The sequence below is a fragment of the Pelobates fuscus genome, chromosome 1 (assembly GCF_036172605.1).
Source record: "Pelobates fuscus isolate aPelFus1 chromosome 1, aPelFus1.pri, whole genome shotgun sequence".
NCBI classification, from domain to species: domain Eukaryota; kingdom Metazoa; phylum Chordata; class Amphibia; order Anura; family Pelobatidae; genus Pelobates; species Pelobates fuscus.
Window position 1 is genome coordinate 71,754,359 of NC_086317.1, and position 12,214 is coordinate 71,766,572.

The 12,214-nt window shown below is 43.9% G+C and overlaps 1 protein-coding gene across 1 annotated transcript in view; it reads left to right on the plus strand.

Annotated features, from left to right (window-relative positions):
* SLC13A5 (solute carrier family 13 member 5) overlaps positions 1-12,214 on the plus strand; it is a 97,241-nt gene that overhangs the window by 54,307 nt on the left and 30,720 nt on the right. The window lies entirely within an intron of this gene.

Consider the following 12,214-nt stretch of genomic DNA (forward strand, 5'->3'; position numbering starts at 1 on the left):
TCAAGAATGTCTTAGGCTCACATATTGATATCACGGCCAGAAGAGGACGTAATATCCGGGACATGTTGGTACCCAGTCACTTCTCTATCAGGCCACCTTCCCGAGCTACTTGGTTGGGTACTCCGCCTTGTGGCTCATATGGCTGCGGAAGGTGTGTAGCCTGTAGATACATATCTAGAGGGTCCAAAACTGTGAGTGACAGTGCAGGACAAGGTTCAATTGAGATAAAGAATTTCTTTAACTGTAACACCAAGGGCCTTGTGTACCTACTGTCATGCTCCTGTGGAGTTAAATACGTGGGCAAGACATTTAGGGCATTTAAGGTTAGAATCATGGAGCATGTACGGTCTCCAAGAAATCGCCTTGAAACACCTGTCTCGAGACACCTGAAATAACACCATCATGGTGACTCCAATAATCTGAGGTTCTGTGGCTTGGAACTAGTTAAGAGGAACCTAAGACGGGGAGACTTCGACAGAGTCCTGAGACAGAGAGAGTCAAAATGGATATATAGACTAAAAACACTCCAACCTCGGGGTCTGAATGAAGGCTTCTCTTTTGCCCCATTTATTTGACCTCATTAATATTATATCCTTTTAAGTGTCCTACCTTGGGTTATCTAGCTCTATTTACTTTACTCTATTTTATTTTATTTTATTTTACTTCATCCCACTTATTTACTGTATCTATTTATGTACTTATTTCTTATTTCTTTTTTGCCTTATTATAATTATTCCCTTGTTTATATGAGGGTCTTACTTACCAGGCCTATGTTCTACTATATATACTACACCACTCTGTTTTTTAATCCATCGATCTGCTATTCTTTCTGACTTATGAAACATTTATTTATTTATTTTTCACTTTGTTTCCTTTCTTCTGAGGTTAATTCTCTCCATTCCTATTAACCCTCCCTTATCCTCCCACATGTGTGGATATGCCATTAACAGAAAAACTTGTGGAATTGTAAAAAAATGAGACTTCCCCCCTCCCCCCCCCCCCTCCACAAACTAGTGCCACTTATGGGTAGTGTGGATGGGAGTACCATTACACTACATATATACAGTGGCCCCTTATATTAATTTGCTGTGGATATGCCATTAATAAAAATACCTGTGGACAGTACAAAATGAGAATTCTTTTTACATATATACAGTGTGTAGCGGATTGGTACCGGGCTGTCCCACGACATGTATGAGAATAAGTGTATTTGGTCATATGGCTGGTTTAATGTGTATGTACATGTATAGAAAGCATGGTATCCGGGTATAATGACAGTTAAATGTATGTAAAGAATTGTATTCCTCTAGTTGTTCGGTAGAATCATTCAAATAAAACAAGGGAATGAAACTACCGAACAACCAGACCACCCAGGAATGAGTGTGCCTCCAATTACCGTTTGCAACAATGTTGCAAACAGGTAATTGGCAATCAGTGCAGTGTGGTCTTTGTCCTCTGGGTGGCCGCCATTCGGGAAACAAACACGTGGCGGCGGCCATCTTAAACTACCGAACAGCGGTGTTTTGCCGTCGAGTGTCTGGAACTAAAATCGGACACTTGACTAGGCAAACACCGCTGAGACCTCCATACTTCCAGAAATTCGTATGGAAACTACCGAATGACCCGCCGTTCGGTAGAAAGAGCCCCATAAACAAGGGAATTCATTCAAACCCTCTCCAGGCTCCATAACACAGGCAATTCGCCTGTTTTCATTCCCTTGTTTGTGACCGACCGCAGGGCCAAAATGCATGGAACTGTTTTCGGATACTTTACCCATGCGGTCGGTCAAATCTTTGGAACCCCATATCTCACGAACCATTCATCCGAATGGGCTAATTTTTAAGTATGTTGGTCCCCCAGAATAGAGCTATCTGGGGATGTTGGATTTGTGGATGTACCCCAAGTATTTAGGGTACATCCAAAACTCGGGGAAAACTGTGTACACAATAAGGGGATTATGATGCTAGAGGAGGGGAGGAGATCTGTGGGAGGTTACTACTTAGAGATTGGATAATGTCTTAAGTGTTAGAACCTCCTCCCTTGCATGGGAGAGGGCTTTATAAGGAACTGTGGAATAAAGCTTGTCAGTCTACTCCTGAAACTGTGTGTCGTCCAGTTATTGGGATTGCGATGGGGATACTGCTGTATTACTTTACCTGCTGGAAACCTTGCCTATGGACTTAACATCACCTTGTTCCTGAGCCTCACTGGGATCTCTAGTGGAGAATAGCTGTGCAAGATCGGCTCTCCGCTACACAGTGGCTCCTCATATTAAAATGGATGAAGGGTAATTCCCTCCAGTAATATACTGTTGGATGGAGGCATGTGTATATATATTTTGGTATACATATTTTTCTAATTGAAAGGGGGTTTCGTGTATGTATACATACATACACCACTGCCCACAAAAATTCAATTGGGGCTATAATCTATATCTAAGACTCATTTTAGAGTCAATTCCAAAGCTAAACTACCCTTCTACGAAGAGGAATCACGTCCTGAATTCTACTAAGCACAAATCCTAAGTGCGTGCGCATGCGCAAGCAATTTGCTACGGTCATGCGCACTTCATTCATGGACAGTGATTACACTCCTCGTACAGCCGGGATCAGCTGTTTGGCGGAACACGTTCGAATCCCTCCTCCCGTGGACAGGTAGGAGGGTCCTTAGTGGTGTGGGTATTTAAGGAGCTAAGGGAGGTTGTCACACTGCCAGCTACCTGCCCTTGAGAAAGGCGGTTATACCGCCGAAACGCGCGTTGGGCGACCTGAGCAGGACGACCTGTATTTACATCACCATTATTATTTGGCTATGACTTAATGTTTTTGGTCATGGCTTCTACTGACTGAGACTACAGCTAGCAGGATACCCCCACAAGAGATCTTTAACTTTAAACTATACTAAAGGGATTTATGACATATGTTAAGTGTAGTGACTGAGTCTGTTTTCTGTACAATGGACTCTGTTTAGACAGCACTTTCTTTAACCGATTTGTTTCCTCTATCTCTCATCTCCCTATCCTTTCGATTTAACTTCTACTAGACTTAATATCAGGAGGTTTTTCTCCTTACTACTGGAAGTCAATGTTCAATTAGGGATCTGTTGGAAGAGTTTTTCTGTGCTTATGTCATTTATTTACTTATTATTTTTTATTTCCTTTTTTCCCTACTTGATCCATGCAAAGGGGAGATCTCCTGCTATATATTACAATTAACCATTAACAGGCTGGTTTTCCTTGATACACAATTTTTTGTCAGTGTGCTCAATTGTCTCACTTAATTATACAAGAGTGGTACTACTCTGATATACTGTGACATATTTGTATTGAGCTGCACTGCTCTGATATATTGTGACTTATCTGCTTACACAAGGAAAATGCTTGAATACTTTACCAGTTAGATGTTTAGTCTCTAGTCTTTGTTTTATTTTTCACTACTTATGGTATATAAGGGTGTGTGTTGTTCACTAATTTTTGTGAGTGTGTTGGAGATTTATATTATTATTATCATAATTATTATTTTTTTGTTTCAATAAAGGTTGTCAGTTTTTAAGCCTGTACTATTGGATATCTATCAAGGGGTAGTAGTGGTGAGGTGGAGCACCCCGGTAATACGAGGAGCTCTCCTCATTACTTCTCCTGTTTGTTCTGTATATGTAGGGTTATGCCCTTTACTACCCCTGTAACCCCATTACTCCCCGCCAGAGTTCTCTTTGGCTGGTAGTTTTATTTTGAGTATTCTTTTAAGCTAGAGTAAGAAAGTTGTAGATCAGTAATTTGTAATGAAAATGTATCTTCTTTACAATAGCAGGGGTTGAACTGCTCTTTAAGGAAACTATATGCAAAAAATAATGTGTTCCTATAATGAATTGTTTTGCGTTCCTTTGCTGTTTGCAGGTGCAATTCTCTGAAATACAGGAATATAAAGTTGTCAGTGTAATGTAGCTTGGATAAATTACTGTGCATTGCTGGCAGCTCTTTTAGTTTGTATGTCATGTTGCTTGGTGGTACTTAGTTTTAGGTGATTCAGTGATTATTGAGTATGTAATGAGATAAGAAAAGTAATAATATTTTGGAATATTTATCTTTCAATTTGTTTGATTTTCCAATCTGTTTTGTAATGCATCTCAGGAAAGTGTACAGATTTTTTTAAATAAAATTATAAAAGTTACTGGAAGACCATATTGTGGGTTCAGGGAGAGAACTTTTCCAGGAAAGGGAGGATTGCAAAATTGTACTGATAGGATTAATTTATTTGATTGCCATAAAACACGGCATTGTCTTGTGATGACTATATAAAATATTTCAATTAATAAGGAGTTTCATATTCATATCCTTTATCTACATATCAGAGCACAAAGGTGGATTACACATAATTGGCAACTAATACCAGACAGGAGGATATGGTGCATACGCATCCAAATATTTTGATAGGATATGGGGTGGCATGCAGCCCAATTTCCTTAGAACTTGGTTTCAGCATTAAACATATTGTTGGAGAACATGGGAGCCTGTATATAAGGTCAGTATGCCAAAGTCAATTAAATCTCAGAAACAGCTATTGTAGATAGAATGGAATGAACATGACGGAACACTCCAAACGCTTACAGCACTCTAAGTGTTTGCTGTGAAGAGTGTGTCCTTCTTTATTCATTGCATAAGAAGTGCTGGTTTATATAGAAATTGGCATGTTTATAAATTAACATTGTTACACCCCCTGGCTGTCAGTCAGACAACTGGTCTTGTTACTTCCTGGTTTGTTTAGCTCAGTTGGCCTAGAGCACCAGCAGGCCTAGAGCACCTGTCTTGTAAAACTTCTCATTGAGCTGTATTGGAAAGTCTGTGATTGGACAGCTTCAGAAAGTCTGGGATGTGGAACAAGGTGAGGGCCTGCAAAGGCTGCGGGTAAGAGATTTGCAGCTTTTGCAAGTTATTTTAGATATACCCCCAATGAAAAAAGCATAATTAAATGCATGCATGTTTTTTCTTTGGGGTATATCTGCCAAATAGTAATTTTATTTTATTTTTATTTTTAAAATTTTCCAGTTTAGCATATGGTCCCTTTAAGAGATTTTGTATTTGCCAGCTCACTTTTCAGGGAGCTTCTTCCTCCATGTTGGATTTCCAGTGCTTCTTCCTACATCTTGGATTTAAAGTAACACACCACTCCCAAATTATTAATTTTAATCCTTATTTAGTAGATTTCCCCTTAATGAAATTCTGAATAATTTTTTTTGCTGCATGTTTTTGTGGGGGTATAACTTAAAACAGCTTGCACTTCTTTTGACTGCATCCTTTGTAAGCCCTCAATGTTTTTCCCAAGCATAAACTTTCAGTCTGTGTCGGTGAATGACCAATCGGAGGCTTCTGATACAGGTATAAAGACGTGTAATGTCTAGCCCTAGCACTATTAAGACACAGGCATGTTTGTCTTGTAAGCTTAATAGTCATCACAGACAACAAGATTGCCAAACAATAATATGTATTTATATAACATAGACATCACAGGTTATTTACCTAAGGGTATTTTGATACTTGTTATGTAGCAATTTAGGGGGAATTTGGCAAGTATTGATGCTGAGTAGTGATGTACCGAACTGTTCGCTGGCGAATAGTTCCTGGCGAACATAGCGTGTTCGCGTTCGCCACGGCGGGCGAACACATGCGCGGTTCGATCCGCCCTCTATTCGTCATCATTGACTAAACTTTGACCCTGTGCCTCACAGTCAGCAGACACATTCCAGCCAATCAGCAGCAGACCCTCCCTTCCAGACCCTCCCACCTCCTGTACAGCATCCATTTTAGATTCATTCCGAAGCCGCATTCTTAGATAAAGGAGGGAAAGTGTAGCTGCTGCTCATTTGATAGGGAAATTGATAGCTAGGCTAGTGTATTCAGTGTCCACTACAGTCCTGAAGGACTCATCTGATCTCTGCTGTAAGGACAGCATCCCAAAAAGCCAGTTTTAGGGCTAGAACATCAGTCTGCTTTTTTTTTCCTAATTGCAGTTGCCTGCCTGCAAGCTTCTGTGTCAGGCTCACAGTGGATACTGTGTCCACTTGCCCAGTGCCACCACTCATATCTGGTGTCACAATAGCTTGTATTTAAAAACAAAAAAATGTTTTCACTGTTATAGATTGAATAGCAGTTAGTTGTCTGCAAGCGTCTGTGTGTCAGGCCAACAGCGTGTACTCTGCCAACCTCTGCCAGTGCACAGTGCCACTCATATCTGGTGTCACAATAACGTGCATTTAAAAACCCCAAAACTTTTTTTTCACTGTAATAGATTGAATAGCAGTTAGTTGTCTGCAAGTGTCTGTGTGTCAGGCCAACAGCGTGTACTCTGCCAACCTCTGCCAGTGCACATTGCCACTCATATCTGGTGTCACAATAGTGTGCATTTAAAACCAAAAAACAGTTTTCACTGTTATAGATTGAATAGCAGTTAGTTGTCTTCAAGCGGGTGTCAGGCCTACAGCGTGTACTCTGCCAACCTCTGCCAGTGCACATTGCCACTCATATCTGGTGTCACAATAGCGTGCATTTAAAACCCAAAAACTTTTTTTTCACTGTAATAGATTGAATAGCAGTTAGTTGTCTGCAAGCGTCTGTGTGTCAGGCCTACAGCGTGTACTCGGCCAACCTCTGCCAGTGCACATTGTTGTTGGAAGCAGGGGGAGGTCGTCACAAGGAGCTAGTGGCACAGTCAGACAGCATGCATCGGCACCCGGGGTCAGCCCGACAGCACGCCAATCAACGCATGCTGTGTCAACCACCAGAATGCCGTCATTGCAGAGCTCAGCAGTGTGGAATTTTTTTTTGTGTCTGCCTCTGACAACAGCGATGCCATTTGCAACCTGTGCCAAAAGAAACTGAGTCGTGGGAAGTCCAACACCCACCTAGGTACAACTGCTTTGCGTAGGCACATGATCGCACATCACAAACTCAAAGCCGCCATCCTCCTCCTGGTCCAGCATCTTTAGCCACATCACCCACTTCTGTCCCGCTTGCCCCCTCTCAACCATCCGCCACTCCATCTCTCGCCTTGAGCTGTTCCCGCTCATCTGCCCACAGTCAGGTGTCTGTCAAGGACATGTTTGAGCGTAAGAAGCCAATGTCAGAAAGTCACCCCCTTGCCCAGCGTCTGACAGCTGGCTTGTCTGAACTATTAGCCCGTCAGCTTTTACCAGACAAGCTGGTGGAGTCTGAGGCGTTCAAAAAAATTGTAGCTATTGGGACACCGCAGTGGAAGGTACCTGGACGAAATTTCTTTTCACAAAAGGCAATCCCCAACCTGTACTCGATTGTGCAAAAGGAAGTAATGGCATGTCTGGCACACAGTGTTGGGGCAAGGGTCCATCTGACCACTGATACCTGGTCTGCAAAGCATGGTCAGGGCAGGTATATCACCTACACTGCGCATTGGGTAAACCTGCTGACGACTGCCAAGCATAGAATGCGTGGCTCTGCAGAGGAGTTGGTGACACCGGCCATGACTTGCAGGCAGGCCTGCTGCCACCTCCTCTACTCCATCCTCCTCCATAACCTCTTCGGCTGAGTCCTCTTCTGCTGCTGCGTCTTGCTCCACATCAACGGCACCCCCCCAGCTCCCCAGGTACTATTCCACATCCCGGATATGGCAGTGTCACGCCGTCTTGGGTTTGACTTGCTTGAAAGCAGAGAGTCACACCGGACAAGCACTCCTGTCTGCCCTGAATGCACAGGTGGAAAAGTGGCTGACTCCACAGCAACTGGATATCGGCAAAGTGGTTTGTGACAACGGAACAAATTTGTTGGCGGCATTGAAGTTGGGCAAGTTGACACATGTGCCGTGCATGGCACATGTGTGTAATCTGATCGTACAACGCTTTGTGCATAAGTACACAGGCTTACAGGACGTCCTGAAGCAGGCCAGGAAGGTGTGTGGCCATTTCAGGCGTTCCTACTCGGCCATGGCGCACTTTGCAGATATCCAGCGGCGAAACAACATGCCAGTGAGGCGCTTGATTTGCGACAGCCCGACACGTTGGAATTCAACACTCCTAATGTCCGACCGCCTGCTCCAACAAGAAAAGCCGTTAATGAATATTTGTATGACCGGGGTGCTAGGACAGCCTCTGGGGAGCTGGGAATTTTTTGCCACGTTACTGGACGCTCATGCGCAATGCCTGTAGGCTCATGCGTCCTTTTGAGGAGTTGACAAACCTAGTCAGTCGCACCGAAGGCACCATCAGCGACATCATACCATTTGTTTTCTTCCTGGAGCGTGCCCTGCGAAGATTGCTGGATCGTGCCGTAGATGAGCGTGAAGAGGAAGAGGAAGATTTGTGGTCACCATCACCACCAGAAACAGCCTTATCAGCATCGCTTGCTGGACCTGCGGCAACGCTGGAAGAGGATTGTGAGGAAGAGGAGTCAGAGGAGGAATGTGGCTTTGAGGAGGAGGAGGAAGACCAACCACAACAGGCATCCCAGGGTGCTCGTTGTCACCTATCTGGTACCCGTGGTGTTGTATGTGGCTGGGGGGAAGAACATACCTTCATTGAGATCCCTGAGGAGGAGGAACGGGAAATGAGTAGCTCGCCATCCAACCTTGTGCAAATGGGGTCTTTCATGCTGTCGTGCCTGTTGAGGGACCCTCGTATAAAAAGGCTGAAGGAGAACGACCTGTACTGGGTGTCCACGCTACTAGACCCCCGGTATAAGCAGAAAGTGGCTGAAATGTTACCAAATTACAACAAGTCGGAAAGGATGCCGCATTTGCAAAATAAATTAAAAGGTATGCTTTACACAGCGTATAAGGGTGATGTCACAGCACAACGGGAATCTAACAGGGGAAGAGGTGAAAGTAATCCTCCTCCTCCCACGCCACGCCGGCAAGGACAGGTCGCTTTAAAGACGTGTTGTTGATGGAGGACATGCGGAGCTTTTTAAGTCCTACGCATCGCCACAGCCCTACGGGATCCACCCTCAGAGAACGACTCGACCGACAGGTAGCAGACTACCTCGCCTTAACTGCAGATATCGACAATCTGAGGAGCGATGAACCCCTTGACTACTGGGTGTGCAGGCTTGACTTGTGGCCTGAGCTATCCCAATTTGCGATAGAACTTCTGGCCTGCCCCGCTTCAAGTGTCCTGTCAGAAAGGATCTTCAGTGCAGCAGGAGGTATTGTCACTGAGAAGAGAAGTCGCCTAGGTCAAAAAAGTCTACATTACCTCACCTTTATTAAGAGGAATGAGGGATGGATCCCGAAGGGACTGACAGTGGGCAATACATTTGACTAAAAAAGGCCTGATGAGATGAACTGCCTTGGGCTAAAAATGGTCCACACGCTGCTGTATTTTAGCTCTGAATGCCGGTTGACTTGTGTGACTTATCCGCCACCAACTAGGGTTCAAGCCGTAATGTTTTAGGGCACTTTCTGCCTGGGAAACAAACATCCATTTTTCTGGCCGCTGCTACAGCAGCGGCTGCAACAATACCTAATTTTTCAGGCATGTGTACATGCCTAATTTTTCGGGCCTCTGGTGCTGCACTGTGGCTTCAAAAACCAACCAAAAAAAAAGGCACATAACAGGGATTAAACTGATAGGAATAGTACTACTTAACACACCACTCCTATCTGGTGGCACATTAGATTGCACGCGCAGTGCCCCAAATTTGAAGTAGGAGCACCGACCAAGCATCTTTTTCCATCTCCCGGTTCCTAAAATCGATGCCATATACACGTCCCCTGATAGGGCGCTAGCTCGTTATTCTCTTGGGCGCCAGCTCGTTATTCTCTTTTTCACTTCACTAGGGACACTTTGCTGCACTATGGGCACTTAGACCCACTCTTTGTCTTGCACAGTGTTATTCCTAGCCAGCATCTGTGATGGGAAATCAGGCAGTCATCTCAACGTTTAGATTGAGCTTTAGCTTAGAACACCCTTGAAGGTTTTTAAGGAGATTAGGGCTAGTTTAGAGGATTCTTCTTAGACCTCTCTGAGACTTTATAGCCCTTCTACCTATCCAGCATTTCTGGAAACTAGCTAAGAGAAAGGGTGTCTGTGTGTCTGTGATACATTTAACTTAATATCACCTTATTGACACTTTATCACTCTGGTCTCCATACTCTCTGCCTATACCCATCTATTTAGAGGGAATTTCCTTGCCCCTGCCAATATTATATAATAGGTAATAGTATTACCATTATTACACAATTAGCCACTATAGGGGAATGAGTATAGTATCCCTTTGTTATTTATAAATGATACAATAAAGATTTTTGTCCATTACTCAATTTACTTTAACAAAGGGTACTAACCACGGCGTTAGGAAGCATTACTCTGCTTTCCCTTTCTCCCTCTATTATACACCTATGCTCACTAGGATTTGTAGGTATCACTTTATTATAGTTGTCTAACCTTTTCCTATGCCAGTTTTAGATCTCCTTCTTGGGAGATTTTTTTTCTTTTTTCAGTTTATTAGCATACTTTCGGGGACCCTTGGTGTTGTACGTGGCTGGGTGGAGGAAGAGACCTTCAGTGACATCAGTGAGGACAAGGAACGGACATGGCTAGGTTGGTATACCACCTTGTGCAAATGGGGAGTTTGCGGTTGTGCAAATGGACTGTTTGCGGTTGTTTGCGGTGCGTTAAACGGGGAGTTTGGTCTGTCACTGTGAAGCGGGCGTAACCCTTACACTACCTGATCAATACAACATCATACAGTAGGTCCCCCCCCTCATTATTTTTATGGCCCCCACCCACCGCTCACGGGTGGGGGCGGGCGGCAGGACAGTAGATCCCCCCATTGTGATTTATGGCCCCCACCCACCGTGCAGGGGTGGGGGCCAGGGGGGAGGACAGTAGCCCCCCCTTTATTTACTGAATATTCCCCTGTATAACAATGTTTGGCATTTAGTGAATATTCCCTATTCTGCTCTGTGTCAGTGTGTATCAGGGTCTCTGAGGACAGGTGGCAATCCATATCTGCCAAGTGACCCTATGTAGGAGGAACAGTCCCTATTCTGCTCTGTGTCAGTGTGTATCAGGGTCTCTGAGGACAGGTGTCAATACATATCTGCCAAGTGACCCTATGTAGGGGGAACAGTCCCTATTCTGCTCTGTGTCAGTGTGTATCATGGTCTCTGAGGACAGGTGTCAATCCATATCTGCCAAGTGACCCTATGTAGGAGGAACAGTCCCTATTCTGCTCTGTGTCAGTGTGTATCAGGGTCTCTGAGGACAGGTGTCAATCCATATCTGCCAAGTGACCCTATGTAGGGGGAACCGTCCCTATTCTGCTCTGTGTCAGTGTGTATCAGGGTCCCTGAGGACAGGTGTCAATCCATATCTGCCAAGTGACCCTGTGTAGGGGGAACAGTCTCTTTTCTGCTCTGTGTCAGTGTGTATCAGGGTCTCTGAGGACAGGTGTCAATCCATATGTCAAGGTGTCAATATGTCATATGTCAGGTGTCAATCCATATCCATTGTGATTTAGGAATGTTAAGTGATTTATGCCCTTTATGGATTAAAACCAGACTCTGCATCAACTGTGTAATTTTCCATGGGAGTTTTGCCATGGATCCCCCTCCGGCATGCCACAGTCCAGGTGTTAGTCCCCTTGAAACAACTTTTCCATCACTATTGTGGCCAGAAAGAGTCCCTGTGGGTTTTAAAATTCGCCTGCCCATTGAAGTCTATGGCGGTTCGCCCAGTTCGCCGGAAAATTTTATGTTCGCGACATCACTAATGCTGAGTTACAATCATAAAGAATGTGATTTGAGTGGATTTTATCACCATCTAAAATTCTGAACACAAGATAAGTGTTTGGTAACCTCCACCCAATATCGAAAAATGTCATTTTCCAATTACACATTGGTACACATTACAGAATTAGTGTTTTTACTTTTATTTTTCAAAAGGGCACTCTAAGTACCATAACTACTACCGCTCAGCATAGTGGCTACAGTGCAAATAGTTTATGAACACTGTCTCCCAATTTTTTTGTTTTACTATTTGAGGATGGTTTGACAAAAACAGGACTTTTCCTGGCATCCAGAGCCCGTCCCCCCTTAAGCTGCACTAAAAATGCTAAATTTACAACTCCACATTACAAATATCAATTACATTCAATCTGGGCGGGAGTACAAGGCTGAGAGAGTTGGGACGGGTTCGAGTTCAATTCACTAAACAACAATTTGCCATGAGTTGCAACAGACTGAAAAAA